General features: G+C 44.3%; 1 long non-coding RNA gene across 4 annotated transcripts in view; it reads right to left on the bottom strand.

Moving 5' to 3' along the window:
• LOC119470070 overlaps positions 1–18523 on the bottom strand; it is a 30922-nt gene that overhangs the window by 3157 nt on the left and 9242 nt on the right. For 2 of the 4 annotated variants that reach the window (XR_005198943.1, XR_005198942.1), the window contains exon 1: positions 1285–1450. The exons of 1 other annotated variant lie outside the window; for it this stretch is intronic. This is a non-coding gene — a long non-coding RNA (uncharacterized LOC119470070). Of the gene's footprint in view, positions 1–1284; positions 1451–18523 lie in introns of those variants that run through there. One more of the 4 variants, XR_005198941.1, reaches the window with a different exon arrangement.

The following is an 18523-nucleotide window of genomic DNA, read 5'->3' as shown; positions in this document are numbered from 1 at the left end:
AAAAAAAAAAAAAAGAATAAGAGTCCCAACTGAGGCTGCAATCCACTATTTCCGCAGCTGGTTTTGGTTTTCCAACAACACAGTTTTGAAGGGCCTCAGTAACTCCTTGGGTCTTCTTTGTGATAAGGAAGAATGACCATAAAGGGAGTAAGATGTTAACTTGAGATCTTATGCTCCCTCCCAGGAAGCCACCCCCTCTTGAGAATAAATGCGAAGAAAACACACATTCCCCCTGTTACAAGCACATATCCACAATTATTCTAATGTGTAAGTGTGCATTTCCATAGCTCCAGGTTGAACACATTTATGAAACTTGAGCCAATGAAGGAAAGACAACCATGTGGATGGACTACTATGCAAACTTCAAACTATGTCATTATATTTTTATTTTATGAACCTCCTTGCCTAACATCTCATCACACCCAGATTATAACCTGCACAAAGGCAAAGGGAATTTGTGGTTCCCTCTTGTTCATTCATGCATTCCTGATACCTAGCATAGAGATAATCAAATATTAGGTACTCTATGAATGTTTATTGAACAAATAAATGAATGCAATGATTCAGCTTCTACCATATCTATGCTAGATAGACAGGAACTATATTTGTCTTATCACCGTATCCCAGCTGATGCATAGTAGACGCTCAATAAATGTTTGATGAATGAATAAAGAAAGGAGGAAAGGAAAGAGAAAGGGAGGGAATCAAGGAAGGAAGGAAGGAAGGAAGGAAGGAAGGAAGGAAGGAAGGAAGGAAGGAGAGAGGGAAAGGAGGATCTTAGACTAAGAGGCAAGCACTGCCCTGACCTATGCAGTGCTAAGGTTTTGCTGAAGTTGTGTACTCTCCTTCCTGAATTTCCCAGGTTTTTAGAAGCCCAGCAGCCACCCTCACTCTGAAGAAGCTGCCTATTTGTTACACTGAGTAAATGCATGATCACAACAACAAAGAAGTATCATTACAGAGAATTTAGTCTCATTTGCAAAATTTTGCAGCAAGGACAAATATAACCAATGAAACAATTAGAAGCAGAAGTTTGTGAGTTTCAAATAAAATGTGGTTTTAAGAAAAAGCCATGAAACAATTAGACTTTAATCACTACGTCTCTGCCTCTCTGCTCCTCCCCAGAGCATCGTATTCCTCTCTCTCCTCTGCCCTCCCCAGTGCTTATTCCAACCCCCAACAAGTCCAGTGAACCCTGAAGACTTTTGCCCTCATAATCCATCTCGGAGATGTCTCTCTTTGCCATTTTCTGTAGAATCACTGCAGCCTGTCCATGTCACTCACCTCCCACCTCCGCTAGCTGCCTCCTGGGGCAAGATGCAATGATCCAGTTAAAGCTTCCTGCTCTGTATAACACAGGGACAGGGCATTCTGTGCAAGGAAGCCTGTTCTAAGTGAGTCACCATTCCCCTGAGACCCTCCCCCATGTCTGAGAAAGCTGATGCTGACTGAGCTCAGAGCAGCTGGCTCATCCCCCTTCCTACACAGAGGCAGAGCCACCAGGCCAACACGCAGTGGACATTCACTGCCAGCGTGCTAAGTGATCAGGTGGATGGTCTATGTGAGGCAGCCCAATGGGGGCCACTTGGCGAGCTTCCAGTAGGCTTGCAAGTCCAGATATTGAATGTCTGTCTTGGTAAGTACATTTGACATCTACTCAGGTTATTCTTCAAGTTTCAGGGGTAGAAAGAAAGCAGCTGAGAGAAGCCATGAGTCTTTACTAGCTTAGGCCAAAAGCCATTAGGGTCCTGTCCCCAGTGCCCTGGTGCTTCCACAGGAGGCTAGGAGGTCATTCCTGGGTGGAGGGCAGTGCCCCATGGACACATACTCAAACTGGGGCCTAAAATACCTGAGGGGAAGCAACAGCAGAATGAATTCAACTGGCCCAGTCATTCACCCACACACACAGTTACTGAGGTCTACCCAGTGCTAGGGCATAAAGAAGGCGCTGGACGCACAACGAGGAAGAAGAAACGCTAGATCGCGTCTTCACAGTCCAGGGCAGGGAGAACAAAAATAAACATACAAATTGGGCGCAGGAATCCCAGAAGAGACCAGCAGGGCCACCTACCTTGATATTAGGAGGTCAGGAAACCTTCCTGGAGTGAGAAACATGCTGATCTGCCTGGCTTGGAAATTGACCACTGCTCCCTATGTAACAGAAGACTTCATGGGGTCAAGGGTGAGGTCCCAGCTGTGCACCCTGGAGCCAGGACTTACTTTACAAGGACATACTCTGTTCTCCTAAAACGTGGTGGCTGGGCAGCTGGGTCAATGCAGGGACACAGAACAAAGGGTTGACCCCAGCTCTGCCACTCGCTGGCTTTGTGGTCCTGGGCAAGTCATTTCAGCTTTCTTGGTCTCCTTTACCCAACTTGCTCAACCTGGGGCACTGCAGCATGAGCACTGCAGGTCTCTCCTGCCATAGAATTCAGGCATCCTAGGACCATTCCACACTACCAAAATGAGGCTGGCTTTTTCATAGCTGAGTCTCCCTGCCCCCAGAACACAGGCTGTAGTTGCTCTAGAGGGGAAGAAAATCATTCTCACCTTTCCAAACCCCACAATATTCTGGCAGCAAGGCAAGGGAGTAAAAAAGGGCAATTACCAAGCCTCTACCATGTCCCAGGGGCTTTACCCACATGATAGCTCATTTCATCTTCACTACAATCCTGAAAGGTAGGCATAGTTGCCCCCATTTTACAGACAAGGAAACTGAGGTTTGGAAAGGCTAACAGGACATATCCAGAAATACAGACCTTGAAAGTGGCAGAGGCTGAACTGAAGTCAGCACTTTGAGGCACCAAAGTGACCTACACCACCTACCCCCTGCAATTCTGAGGCACAACACAAAACCCTAAAGCAGAAGCTCAGTCAGCTCCACACAGAAACGGAGAACCAGGAGCAGCCTAGTGATGGCTGCTAAGGGTCACCATGCTGTAGAGGATACAAACCCTCAGGTTCTCCTGAACAGACCATGCGCCTGTCAAACTCCTGCAAGCCTCCACCTACCCCGGCACTGATGAAGGAAACTTGCCTATTCCTTCTGCAAACCTCAGCTCCCGTGAGTCTGGCAGGGGGGTGTGCTGACAGAGCCTCCAATTTCCTTTCTGATGAAACCTTTGGACTCCTCTGTGCTTGCTCTGTAAAGATGCTGGGGCTTTCTTTTAATTTCTTGACCTCCAAGAGAGAAAAATCACTTCAAAACCTGGTGGTCCTACTTCTCTCATTCAGTTGAGAAAATTTCTGAGGTGTGCTCAATTTCCCCCTTCAAAAAAGAAAGCAATGTGAAGGTCTTGGGCTCTGCCATGGGTTCAAATTGTTTCCTGTCAGATTGGCGGGTCTAAGCTGGTTAACTGAGAGGAAGGCAATGTGTCCAGAGCTCCCTTTCCCTACTAGACTAAGAGCTCCTAGACTCCCGAGGAGGTCCCAGCTCTGATACTTCCAGCTTCCCTGGGGCCCAGAACACAAACCTCCATGGGTGTTTGTGGATTCAACCAAACATCCTTCCTACAGAAGGTCACACGAAATCAGTGTAACAGGGTATAAGAAACAGAAGTTTTCCCTCAGGTACCTTCCAAAGGAGGTGGCAGACACTTCTGTAATTTAAAAAGGAAATGGCTCCTCCCCAAAAATCGCAAGACTGCCAAGTCCACTTACAAAGGCTGGTAGTTGAACAATTGGAAGGGAATTTTTGAGAATTCCTTTGGAGAGAGCTGTGCCATGACTTATTGAGGTATGTCCTCCACTGTTTGGGGTCACAGCGGATTTCCGACTCCTCCGTGAATAATCCAAGACTCACAGCTGACAGCCAAGCCAGCGGAGAGGAAGCTGGGTAGCAGGGCTTGCATTCCCAGAAATGCCAGAATGAGGAAGTCATTGGCGTCTCCTGGGGAACTCTTTGCAAGAAAGAGAAAATAGTCATAGGTCGTTTCATCACATCTAGGAGAGACACTTGAATAAGTAGACCACAGCAGAGAAAGGCTGGGTGCCGCAGGAAGGAGAAGGCTCAGAGCTGAGCGAGGGTCCGTCATGTGCATTATGGGAATGCAAGTGAGGGAGCCTCAGAGCAGAGGTTGGGAGGGTGTGAGAGATGCTGTCACACGTCACCATCTTCCTTGGATTCCCTTTACCATTTTTGTCCATTTATTTCCCAGCCTCTATGTGCTTTTGCTTCTAACAGGCTGCATCTGCAACTCCCTTTGGAGGGGTGCCCTCAAGTTGAAGCTGCTTTCCCTGCAGGAGGAAATTGCTGAAAGCCTCTGGGAATTTAGGTCCCTGCATATTCCACTCCCATTATGAGTCCAAGCCAGTGCCTCATGGGACAGGTGGTGGCGTGTGAAAGCCCAGCTTCTTTGCCTTAAATCGGGACAAACTCTGGGGCGTGATTTATACTCCAAAGTGTCCCTTTGTAATCCATTCAATCTCCATGGGATTTTGCCTGAAATCACATCCCTGCTTGGCTTCCTCTCCTTCCCCATCCAGATATCCCCCACCACTTTGCACCCAACCTAATACAGGATGTCTGCAGAGCCCCAAGAGAGAGTCAGAAAGAACGCCAGCCAGTCCGCACCAGCGCCCATCAAGTAAAAATGCTTCTGTGCTCCTCACCTCTTCTCCCTTCTTTAAACCCTAGACCTACAGAAACTGTGATTAACAAGTTGGGGGTAGGAAGGATAGACACTGAAGTCACAGGGGACAAGAAGAAACCATCCACATTCCTTTTCCTTCCTTCTCCTCCATTCCTTCCTTCTCCTGTGTTCTGCCCTTAGCTGGCAGAACAGAAAATGCAAAATGGGGGCTATATCACATTAAACCCAGTTCAAAGTTTTGACTCCTCCATAGGAAGTGAACATTGAATTACTAACACCAGAGGACTTTGTACTACGCAGAGTAACTAAAGAAGTCGTGAAGTCCTCTTGAATTGTCAACCAAGGCTAGAGGAAGGCTGAGTGTGAGGAGCACTGGGGCAAGGCTGCCAGTAATCCCACACCTCCTCCAAGCTTCTCCTGCCCTTTGCTTATGGCCAGTTGTTTTGAAACCTCACTGAGCATCAGAATAACCTAAAGAACTGGTAAAAAATGCAAATGTCCCGACCCCAGAGATTTAGATAGGCTGCAGCTAAGGCATGTTGTTGCAGGCTGATTACATTAATAGCCCCAATTCCTCACCCCTTCCTGTATCCGCCCTTTGCCATCTACATTCTGCTCCCTGCCCCCTCCCAAATATGGGCTTAACCCTGTGACTTCCTTTGGCCATTTGAATAAGCGAAAGTAAGGATGTACCACTTTTGAATCTAGGCCTCGGGACACCTTGCAGATGTCCCTCTCGTTCTCACACTTCTGCAATATCCTAGGAAGGACACACCCAGACTGGCCAACTGGACGATGGGGTGGTAGGGCAGCGTTCAGTCTCTCCAGTCATCCCTTCCACGGACAGCCTACCTCTGCCAATAGCCAGCTGACCCCCAGACTTGAGAGCACACCCAGCTGAGAACAAGGAAGCCACCCAGCTGAGCCGGGTCTAAATCACCAACCTGCAGGCTCTTAGACTAAATAAACATGTATTGTTTTAAGCCACTGGGCTTGAGGTTGTTCTGTTGCATGGCATTATGATGTAGGTATCAATTACGCCAGGATTGACCGTGCGGCCCATCAACAGCCCCTCCGCCTTACCCCTACCAAGCTCGTCACATTCTCCCTGGGGCAGGAGATGGGGCTGGCCTCTAACTTTCCCACAGACAGAACCCCCGGAGGGTAGAGACCCACCAGGGGCATTTATTTGTGTATCCTCCATAGCTTTTGCCCAATAGGCACTGAAGTGCCATCTGCCGTCTCATGGGGAGAGTGCTGGTATCTCACAGACTGTAATGAGTGTGGAGAAATAACAGCAGTACTTACTTTTACTGACCCCTGAGCAGTTAGCAACTATGAACAACACACTAGAGAAAAGGGAGGAGGAGTCATAGACAGAGAAATTAAAACGGAAATTTAAAAGTGAATTTTTTTCCCTTTTATTGGCGGCATAATTAGCCAGAGGAGCCCCAACTGATGCAGTTATGACTACTCTGATATGAAACTGAGATAGAAGGGAGAAGACTCAAATGAAAAACAATAACACTTAGCATTTATATGACTTTTTTACACGCAGCACTTTTTGTTCCTTTTGTACCTTACAGACATTAACTAATTAATTGCCATAGCACCCCAGAGTAGACTGTGGGTTTTCCTGTCTATTTTACAAGGGACAAAAATAAGCACTAAGCAAGGCAGGAGGAAGTTCTAAGCTCCCGGGACTCTCCTCAGGTCTTTTGCATCCTGCCACAACCCTGAGGGCTCACATTTTTTTTTTATATCTTTGAACCCAGAGTCCTAGAAATTCTTATTAATAGACTTAAAATATTAGTATATTTAAGCTGGAAAGGATATTAAGGAAGTGATGATCCGAATCTCTCATTTACAGATGCTGAAAGGAGGCTTATTCCAGCCACAGATGGTCTAAGGTCTCAAAACAATTCAGGGAAGAAGCAAAATCAGAGCTGTTTTGCTCAGCCTAAGTCAACTCTCACACCCCCAAATTCCAGCAGACACAGTCATTAGTGTTAGACCCTCAAATGGCTTTTCCCCAACCCGTATTTACAAATGATTTTGTGAGTACCAGTCATTCACCCGTCAAACTTTTATTGAGCCATAGGATTCTTGATGCACTAGGGATTTAGGAATGAACAAGGCTCGTGCCAAAACAAGTGAAGAAGGGAGTTAGTTCTGTCAATAAATAGACACAAAGAAGCTCTGTCCCACTGGAATTACGAGAGTCCATGGCATGAGGCACTTTGGTATTTCTCAGTCCCGTTGTTCTGGGCGCATAGCAGATGCTTGGCAGGACAGAGTGAGTGCAAGCTGAGGAAATGCCAGATGCTTATAAACCCATCAGATCTTATGAGAACTCACTCACCATTACAAGAACAGCATGGGGGAAACCGCCCCCGTGATCCAATTACCTACACCTGGTCCCATTTTCGACACATGGGGATTACAATTTGAGGTGAGATTTGGGTGGGGACACAGAGCCAAACCATGTCAGTGCTCAGTAAACATATGGTGACTAATCCAAGTTGGTATATTTCAGAGCTAGTTCAGAAGCAGCTTGAAGTGATTCAGGTTACAGAAAGCTCCCAAGGATTAGAATCTAAACCCAAGGGAAGATCTCAGAACCCAACATTTTGGTTCATTCTGCCTTTCTGCTAATTATTAAACAAATATATGTTGTATATCAGCCATGACTCAGGGACTGTACTAGGCATAGGTATGACAAAATTATTCTTCATCTATGTTTTTCATCCACTAAAAACAAACAAAGCATCATAGATTTGTTCAGATAAGAAATTTCCAAGATGGAGGATGAAGTTGGTGGAAATTTGGTCCAGCTCCTTCGCATCGACCATGTAATTTACTAATCACAGTGAACACAGAGCCAGGCTGGAATCGAGATACCAGGGGCTTGTTGTGATTGCTGCAACCTGCATCCCCCATGATTGACTTTGCCGCAGGATTATAATTTCTTCCTAATCATCATAATCATCACATCAACATCATCATATCATCAATAGCCACCACTACCACAACTAACCCAGCAGTGTAATGATATAGGACAGTCTTCCCTAATTCTCAGTAATGGGACTGGGAACGGAGGGGGAAAGATGAGAACTCCTGAGAATGGAATAAAATAAAGGCAGAACGAGAAAAGCTTCCAGGTGACAGAAGAAACCATATGTGCCAAGGCTAACCTATAATGAGCATTTAGGACTACGTTATTTGTGTAGCTAATGACCAACCTATCAATTTTTCACAAATTTGATAACATTTTTGTAACTTCTGGAAGGTCCTGTCAGTCAAATATGAACAGAAGGCCTCACTGCTCAGTGTTCTAGGGAAAAAATGGGCCATTCTTTCCCAAGTGATTTGGCTTTTGGTCATCCCCTCTGTCTCCTCTCTGCTTGAGCTCTGGTGTTATCAGCTGTACCTGGCAGGAAAAATAAAAGCTCTACCAACAGGCAGAATTGTCTGTGTGAGTGACATAAAGGGAGCTGGGAAAACTTTCTTGCCCAAGAGAAAACTCACTCACCAGCGTCTTGACTGCTGAAACCATCAGGGGGCTTCAATCCTGTGTCATCGCCACTCCCGGCTATTACAATTGACAAATGCCATACGTTAAGGCTCTTCTGACCTTTGCTCCTGCATACAGAGGTTCTTCTAAAGGCCTCTTATGACAAGGTGTCTGCTAAGCTCTTTAGCTGCATCCCTCCCCTCCACACACTCTGACCTCATTCTCCAGCATATCCAACTACTTGGACAGCGCTGAACCCAAGATGGGGTTTAGGCCTCCAAGGCTTTGTGCAGGCCGGTCTCTCTGCCCAGAAAGCGTTAAACTAACTGGACTCTCTGGACTCTACCTTGGCTCCAAAACAGCAAAACATCTTCCTCCTTAATACCATGCCTAATAACATGTCTGTCTGCCTTGTAAAACTGTGGTCTCTGAATCCCAGTGATTAGCTAAGAGCCTTGCACGTGGAGATGCTTAACACATTTGAATATCATTTTTAAATGGAATGCTATTGTAAAAAACATCTTTAAGATAAAGAAATTGAGTAGTAACAGAAGACACCTAGAGGCACTGACAAAAGGAGGAAAAGAGACAAGGGGCAGCCAGAAGCTCCTGGAAGACTCATTTTATCTCCTTCTCAACTTACCCTGAAGCATCAGTTACATAAGACAAATGACACATGGTCTCTCAGATTCCCCAGACCCTCATTTGGCTGTTTGATGGGCACACTCACTCATCCAGCACCTTGCAGCTGCAGAGCCTAAAGTTGTTGTAGCTCCCAAAGTGGCTTTCCTTAGAGACAGAGAGAACTGTTCACCTGAGGAGGCTGTGTCTAACCACCTGCTACTCCTTCCAGGAAGTAATCACACTGTGTCTCTGAAAGGTTGAATTATGCTAGGTCGTCCCAGCTTCTCCACAGCTCAGAAGCCCAGCAGGGAGGCAAGGCTGACAGGCTGTGTGTATACCTGGGTTCTGAAGCAGTTGCCAGCAAACAGCAAAATCTCTGTCTTAAATATATCACCTTTTCACCAGCTTTCTGAGTCTCTGTCACAACTTCCTTTCTCCCCATTGACCTCTCTTTCATTCTCTAACACCCAAAGTGATTCTCTCAGCACTGAATACATGAAAATGGCATTTAAAGGAAATTAAACAGTCAGCCTCTCCCAGTACCTGTTTGGTTCAAACACAGAGTTCTGAATTCCTGCTGATGCAAATAATTACTCAGCTTTAAGATCTCCTAGGTTTTTTTCCTCTCTCCAAGAGAGGAACAGCAAAATTGTCTTCCACTGTGCCATTCAGGAGTAGGGGGAAGAAATTTGTCATACGATTCGTTTTAAATAAACTTTTTTAAAGCCTATATAATGAAAAACCAAGGCTGAAGACTCTCAATTCAGCTGATCATTGCCTGGTTTTCACAGGTGGCTCATCAAATCTCCCCAGGTCAGGATTTAGTCCACAACCTTGACTTGAGGACGTGCGGTGAGGGCACAGAGATAAGGATTACTGAGACAGGGGACCCCTGACACTGAGGAATGTAGCATTTGTCACCTCTGTGCCAAGGATGGTGCCAGACTCTGGGGCTGAGAGGGACAATGAGGTGGACGGGACCAGGTTCTGCCCTGCAGGAGCTCTGCCAGTGGAGGAGATGGGCGGGTAAAGAGTCACGGCAAGGGGGTGATAATAGGATGGCCAAGTGACTGACAAGGGATAAAGGATGCGGGTGGCCAGCTCAGGCTGGGTGGCCCAGAAAAGCCCTCCCACACGAAGGAAAGGTAAAATCAGTTTTGAGGGGCATCCCCTTCAGGCACAGGAGCTATAGTAGATGTGCGGTCTCCTACCCCGATTTTTTTATCCTTTTATTCTTTCCATGCTAGTGTATCGATGCCCCTGCACGGCGTGTATTGGCTGCTCATGGCTCACAGCTGCACCTTCTCCAGAGAATTGCCCTGGACCAAAGGACCTGCCTTGTCCAGGCGGTTACAATCCTCACTTTCCCAACCAGGGACAATCGCAACTGGTGACTAACCGACAAGAGGGATAAAAAAATGCTGCCTCCTTGCCTCAAAATGAGACCCATTCTAGAGTGTAATTCAGAGCTCCCTATGGGATCAGGGTGATGCAGATTTAGCTGGGACCCCACCCATTCTTAGCTCCTCCCAATGCCCCACCCTACTTCCCTCACTCCCCTTCTTCTACAAGATTGTTCCTCCCCACCTCCATCCTCGCTGAAATAAATGGACAAGTATCCCTGTCTCTAGGAAATCATACTTAAGCCAGCATTCCTGATGCAAAACAAACTCTTGCTCTAGGCTCTGGTCCATTGGCTATAGAATAAGCTGCACTTTCCTGGCAGGGTGTGGATGAGAGTAGTCCCACAGTATACAAGTCCTGTACCCTCCCAGCCTACGGCAATCACCCTAACCCTCTGCTCTGAAGCACTCTCCTGGGTGGGACTCAATCTCCCCTCTTGCAGTTTCTACTCACAACAATCTACGCCACATTCATTCACCAGAGTACTCATCAAAACACAGGCCTGACAACGTGACTCAGAAACGTCAAAGCTCCTCATCACTAAGGGAATCAAGTCCACACAGCTCATCCTGGCACTCAAGTATTTTCCTGGTTTGCCCCACTCCCATGCTCCCAGGTGTCCTACCCAACCACACCTCTGTGGCCTGAACTCTCTCCCTTCTACACCTTGCTCTCCTGCCTCACCATCACCTGTCTGGCATGTCCCACCATCTCCACAGTTGCAGTGAATCTTTTTCTATCCACATCCAGCCACATGCTGGCTGCCTATTCCCCTGTGGGAGCACTTCACACAGTCTGATTAGTGTCCCAGCTTTCTGCATGAGGCCCTGTCTCCCCGGTGATCTGGGGGCTGTCCCCATGTCCCCTCAGTGGAAAATCATATGTGTTTGTGGATGGAACTCAGGTAAGCCACACTTTGTACTTTTCTCCAGGAGACAACAAGGCAGGAAAAAGTTCTAATGTTTATTGAGCACTTACTACATACCAGATACATCATCTCTCAACATTCTGTCCATGCCATACGACTTACATACAATAATATCCCCAGATTTTATATGTGCCTTTCAATGATTTTTTACATGTCTACACCCATGTAGCCATGTCTCAGATCAAGACAAAGAACATTTCAATACCTCAACAAGTTTCCTGTGTCTTTTCCCAGTTTATATGCTTTTCCTAGAGTCACCACTGCTCTGACATCTATCATCAAAGATTCATTTTGCCTATTCTTGAGTTTCACGTAAATGAAATATAAGTAGACTCATATAAATGGAACTTCACATAAATGGAATCATACGGTACATGAACTTTTTTGTCTAGCTCTTTTACTCATCATGTCTGTGAAATTCATCTGTGCATATATTAGTAGTTTGTTGCTGAAGTTTCCATCATATATTAGGTTGGTGCAAGAGTAATTGCAGTTTTTGCCGTTTGAAGTAATGGTATTCTACTACAACAGGTTTATTAATCAGTCTTCTCTGGATGAACATTTGAGCTGTTTCTCATTGTTTGATATTATGAAAAGTGCTATGACTATTCTTCTATGTCTCTTGGTAAACATGAACTCTAACTTCTCTTGGATATATGCTCGGAAATGAAGTTGCTGGGTGATATGGTTTGGCTCAACGCCAGCCTGTGAAAGCAGCCAGGAGGGGGTCTGTACCCTGCAAAGCCACAAGGGTGGAGCTGCCCAAGGCCATGGGAACCCACCTCTTGCATCAGTGTGACCTGGATGTGAGACATGGAGTCAAAGGAAATCATTTTGGAACTTTAAGATTTAATGACTCGGCCGGGCACGGTGGCTCAAGCCTGTAATCCCAGCACTGTGGGAGGCCGAGGCAGGTGGATCACGAGGTCAAGAGATCGAGACCATCCTGGTCAANTTGCCTATTCTTGAGTTTCACGTAAATGAAATATAAGTAGACTCATATAAATGGAACTTCACATAAATGGAATCATACGGTACATGAACTTTTTTTACTCATCATGTCTGTGAAATTCATCTGTGCATATATTAGTAGTTTGTTGCTGAAGTTTCCATCATATATTAGGTTGGTGCAAGAGTAATTGCAGTTTTTGCCGTTTGAAGTAATGGTATTCTACTACAACAGGTTTATTAATCAGTCTTCTCTGGATGAACATTTGAGCTGTTTCTCATTGTTTGATATTATGAAAAGTGCTATGACTATTCTTCTATGTCTCTTGGTAAACATGAACTCTAACTTCTCTTGGATATATGCTCGGAAATGAAGTTGCTGGGTGATATGGTTTGGCTCAACGCCAGCCTGTGAAAGCAGCCAGGAGGGGGTCTGTACCCTGCAAAGCCACAAGGGTGGAGCTGCCCAAGGCCATGGGAACCCACCTCTTGCATCAGTGTGACCTGGATGTGAGACATGGAGTCAAAGGAAATCATTTTGGAACTTTAAGATTTAATGACTGCCTTACTGGATTTCAGACTTGCATGGATCCCATAGCCCCTTTGTTTTGGCCAATTTCTCCCACTTGGAATGGATGTATTTTCCCAATGCCTGTACCCCCATTTTATTTGGGAAATAACTAACTTGCTTTTGATTTTACAGGCTCATAGGTGGCAGGGACTTGCCTTGTCTCAAATGAAACTTTGGACTTGGAGTTTTAGGTTAATGCTGAAATGAGTTAAGATTTTAGGGGACCGTTGGAAGGGCATGATTGTGTTTTGAAATGTGAGGACATGAGATTTGGGAGGCGCCAGGGGTAGAATGATATAGTTTGGCTCCGTGTCCCCACCCAAATCTCACCTTGAATTGGTAATAATCCCCATGGGTCAAGGGTGGGACCAGGTGGAGCTAACTGAATCTTGAGGGTGGTTCCCCCATACTGTTCTCATGATAGTGAGTTCTCACAAGATCTGATGGTCTTATGAGGGTCTTCCCCCTTCACTCAGCACTCATTATCTCTCCCCACACCCTGTGAAGAGGTGCCTTCTGCAATGATTATAAGTTTCCTGAAGCTTCCCCAGCTATGTGGAACTATGAGTCAATTCAGCCTCTTTCCTTTATAAATCACCCAGTCTCAGGCAATTTCTTATAGCAACGTGAAAACAGACTACTACACTGGGTCATGGGGTATGCATAATTTCAGCTTCAGTAGAGCCCGCCAAACAACGTTCCAAAGGCTTTGTTTGAACATATACTCCCAACCAGCAGCACGAGAGTTGTAATTACTTGATATTGTCAATCTTGCCAACACTTGACATTGTCAATCTTGAATTTTACCCATTTTGGTGGGTGTGCCGTGAGATCTCATTGTGGTTTTAACTTACACTTCCCTGATGACTAATGAACTTAAGCATGTTCTTAAATTTATTGATATGTTTATTGGCCATTTGAAGGTCTTCCTGCGTGAAGTTATGTCAGACACTTACATACAAAGGGATCTCGTTTAACCCTTATTCTAGCCCTGAACGGTAGATGTTGTTATTCCAATTTTACAGACATTGGAGCTCCAAGAAGCTAAGTAACTTGGCCAAGGTCATGTAGCCGGCAGAGCTGGGGCTTGCACATTTAGCTGTCTGTCTCTAAAGTCTGGGGGTTTTTTCTACTACAAGGTCAGGCTCTTCTAGAAAAACATGTCTGTTAAGTGTATAAGCTCTAGCATCAATGACCAACGTTCAAATCCTGCCACTGTGCAACCTTGGGCAAATCAAGACTTCCTCGAGCCTCCATTTCCTCATCTGTAATATGGGAGCAGTGACAGTAACTACCTCATGTGGTCATCATGAAGATTAGCTGAAACAAGGCACAGTGCACAGCACACACTAGAAGCTTAGTACATAACATGCCCCACTTCCTTCCTGTTGCCTCCTCCTAGCTTGGCACCTCCAAGAGGAACATTTTCCTTTTCTTCTCTATGAAAATTATTAAACTTTTTAATAAAATTGTTTTACAAAAAGGAGGGGAGTGTAGACAAAAGCAAGTGTCTGCTTGCTTTTGATTTTGCTTTTCACGACACCCAAAGAAAGGATGCCCCTAGAGCTACATGTTCCAAAATCCTGTTGGAGACAAAGCATGCACACAGTAAAGTTAAGGTGCCAGGAGAGGAAGTGGACACCCTGGGTCCAAATACATTGAGTCTGTCATTATGTGACTATCTGGAGATCAACTCAGCTGTCCAATCATTGACCCCACTAGTTTCCAGAGAATCCTCAAATACTCAAGTTCCTTAGTCATCAGGGAAGTGTGAATTAAAGCCACAATGAGCTATTACTTTATACCCACCAGAGTGGATAAAATTCAAAACATTGACAATATCAAGGGTTAGGTCTCTGTTTTCTCCTCTCTGGTGACCCTTCAGATATACTTTAGCTGCAGATTTCAAAAAATGGGAACAAGCTGTTGATTCTCTGTTATTAAAAATCAGAATGAGAAGCCATAGACATTTAGTTCAGTAACATGCCCAGTAAATCTGAGACAAAAGACTGAATCATTGAAGGAATCTAACATAATTAAGTAAGTCTCTAATGCTTTCAGTTGGGAAATTCAAAAATAATTCTTCTGGAATTCTAAGAGTCAATGTGGTCTCTCATGTGTCCTGCTGTTTTTCCTCTGAGTTAATAAGACTTACCAAACTCTTCCAAGAAGCAAATCCCCTTTTGAGGCAGCCAAGGCCATAATGGGAACCACCTTGTCACCTGACAGCAGCTTAGCAAAGGTGAGACCCTTTCTACCTGTGCAGCCAGACACAACCTAGAAATAAATAGTTTCATACAATAACTCCACATTTTTATCTATGCAATGAAACAAAATATAATAATTTTTTAAAGTAAACAAAACAAAGGACTGAGTAGGAGAATATCATAAGGGAAACTGACTTGGTAAAGTCAGTAGAAATACTTTGCTGAAGAAATTACATTTAAGCTGAGACTTAAAGGAACACAAATAGCTAGTCAAGTCACGAAGAATGGGGAAGGGTATCTGAAAGCAAGTAGTTTGTTCAAGAAGCTAAAAGACCAGTGCAGCCAGACTGAGGTGCATACACAATTAGGCTGATGAAAATGGCAGGGGTCAGATCACGCCAGGTCTTATAGGTCATGAAAAGAAGCCTGGATTTTATTGTAAAGGCAAAAAGCAGTTAAAGGATTTAAAGCAGGAAGAGTAACATGGTCAACACTGTATATTTTTAGAAGAGCATTCTGCCTGCTGGGTGGGAGACAGCAATAATGGAAGCAGAGTGAAAAAGGAGGCAGAGCCAGCTGGGAGTCTGCTGCAATAATGCAGACAAGAAATGTTGGTGACGCAGGTCAAGAAGATGACACTGGACAGGGAGAGAAGGCTCCAGTTATATTTTTCAGATTGAATCAATATAACTTCCTAATGGATTAGAAACAGGGAGTGAAAGGAAGGGGGAAATCAAGGATGATGCTTTGACTCCTGGCTTGAGTAGTTGGGTGGATGTTGGTTTTATGACTGAGAAAGAGCAAACCGAGAGGAGGGAGCGGAGCAGGTGAAGGGCAGATCAAGACTTCTGGTTTGGGCAGGTTAAATCTGAGATAGCTAAGAAATATTCAGCTGCCGATGGCAAGGGGGCAGTTGCATATGTGATTCTACAATACAGAGAGAAAGAGAGATCTGGGCTGGGCTGGAAATATAAATCTGGGTGACACTAGCATAAAATGACATTTAGACATATGGGAATGGATGACATCAAGAAAAAAAAAATAGAGAGGAGATGAAAGCTCAAACTAAGCTGAGAAAACCCCAACATTTTATGGTGTGGTCAAGAAGAAAGATAAAAGAAACTTTTAAAAGACAAAGAGGAAAAACACCAGGAGAAGAGGTATGCCAGAAGCCACTATAATCTGGTTTCTGCCACCATCACTCCACTGAAAACAACCTGCCAAAGTCACCTATGGCCTCCATATAGCCAAATCCCAGGAAAACTTTTAGTCTTCATCATCAACAAAGAAGGCTACAGTCCCAGCTTCCTGAAACATACTCCCTTCTTGGCTTCGATTAATGTTTTCAGCTGCAATTAACAACCACCTCAACAAACAAAATGTATTACCTTGTGTAACAGGAAGCATCTCCAGAGGTAGATCAGCCTTCAGAGCTGGCTGATTCATCAGCTCAGTGTCTTCAGGGACACGGGTTCTGTCTGCCTCTCAGCTTTGCTATCTATGCTATCAGGAGCCTCTGAAAGAAAGGGATAAAAGGGAGAAAGGAAGCAAAAGGATTTCATGTTCAAAAAGAAGTTAGAGCCCTTGGATCCCCCCCAGTTTCATCTAACCAGGAGACTATATCCACCCTCACTGAACTCCGGACGTTTATACTTTAGAGCAACGGTTCTCAAATCTTTAGTCTCAGGCCTACTTTGCAGTCTTCAAAATCATTGAGGACCCCAAAGAGCTTTAGTTTATGATGATTACATATATTGATATTCGTCGTGTGATAAATTAAAATTGCAGTATTTAAAATACTCATTCATTAATTCATTTCAAAAATAACCACAATAAACCCATTCCACATTAACATAAATATTTTCTGAAAAACAACTTTATTTTCCAAATCAAAAAACTTAAGCTAGAAGAATGGCATTATTTTATATTTTTCAAATCTCATTAATTCCTGGCTTAATAGAAGATCTAATAGTAGATCTAGCTTACCTACTGTCTGCTTCTGCATTCAATCTCTTATGACATCACACATCATGTAGCCTCTGAAAAGCTTCACTATACACTCCTGAATGGGAAGAAAAGGGGCAAATATAGTCTCGGTGTTATTACAAAAACAGCTATGATCTTGCTGAACCCATGAAAAAGTCTCAGGGACCCCCTAGGGGTCCACAAACCATACATTGAGAATCAACACTCTAACGAGGATGAAAGTGCAAATCTCTGGACTGGCGAAACCAGAAACAATTGAGGGACAAACTTACTGCACCAAAAACATGGGCATTAACTAAAAGGTGTACCTTAAATGTGGAAATTCAATCCCATCTCCCTTTCCCAGACTTCAGCCCACCTTAGATTCCAGGATACTATCAGTCAAGCTGAATCCTTCAACCAGGAGACCTAAAGCCCTTCTCTGAGAAATTTAGCCCGCCTAATAGAGAAATCTAAAGACACTGATATCAAAAGTTCCCCAGTGAAATGGTACAATCTTCCAACTATGGTGAAAACCATGAATGGCAACATAGAACTTCAAATGAGCTTTTTTTTCTCTTTTTGTTACAACTTTATTGTGGTATAACTGATATATAATAAACTGCATATATTTAAAGTGTACAATGTAATGAGTTCTCACAGATGAATACACCTATTAAACCTTTAACAAAATTAAGACAATGAACATTTCTATCACTCCTAATAGTATCCTCAGGCCCTTTTGGAATCCATTTATTTCTCCACTCCTAACATTGGACAACCACCAATCTGTTTTCTATCACTATAGATTAGTTTGCTTTTCCTAGAATTTTATATAAATAGAATCCTACAGTATGTACTCTTTTGGTGGTCAAGGGGCATCTGGCTGCTTTCATTCATCAATTTCTCAAAATAAAAACAATTTTTAAAATCTTGGAACTCCTGAAAAACAATCTGGGGCATATAATCTGTGATTCAGAAATGGAGAAAGGAGGGAATCTGTGGAAAGCAGGTTCCACCTAGGACAGATTCCCAAGCAGGCAGAGTAAGCATGTCTGTTACAAGGGCTTCGATATTCCCCAAAATATTCCCCTCGTGTAATCTGAATTTTTTAAATTAGCTTTTTGATGCTCTTCTCAGTTACCAGCAGACAATCAAGGTTAACAAGATAGCTTGTGAGGAAAGCTTGTAACATGAATAGTAAAAAAGACAACAAACATGCAGGGGAAAATTAGAGAAAGCAGAGACGATACAAGAAGACAAAATCTTTTAAAAACTATCACTGGTATCTTAAGAGAAAATACTATATGTGTTAAAAAGAAAAGAATGTATTTTAAAATATTCAGAGAAGAAAAACAGAGCCCTTTGGAAATGAGGACTACAAGAGAAATGAAAACCTCAATGGACATCTTTGAAGATGAAGTTGAGAAAACCTCCCAAAAAGTAGAGCAATAGACTAAGAGATGGAAAAGGGGGGGGTGGGGGGTGGGGGGTGTCGGGGCCAAGACAGCCGACTAGCAGCCATCAGAGGCTGCAATTGAAAAGAACCATAATACCATGTGAAACCTGCACTGGCAACCAAGGTACCCAGGTTCTCATCAGAACTGACTATGGTTAGCGTGATCCATGGCGAGGGAAGGAAGAGCAGTGTGGCGCCGTGGCTCACCTGAGAGCCACATGGGGCCACGGAGCCCCCAGCCCCCGGCCAAGGGAGGCAGTGAGTGAGCGTGCTACCCCGTTGGGGAAACGGTGCTTTTTCCACAAAACCGT

The sequence above is a fragment of the Cebus imitator genome, unplaced genomic scaffold (genome assembly GCF_001604975.1).
Source record: "Cebus imitator isolate Cc_AM_T3 unplaced genomic scaffold, Cebus_imitator-1.0 Scaffold21, whole genome shotgun sequence".
Classification (NCBI taxonomy): domain Eukaryota; kingdom Metazoa; phylum Chordata; class Mammalia; order Primates; family Cebidae; genus Cebus; species Cebus imitator.
The sequence above is the reverse complement of the archived record's forward strand: the minus strand, read 5'-3'. Positions and strand labels throughout refer to the sequence as shown.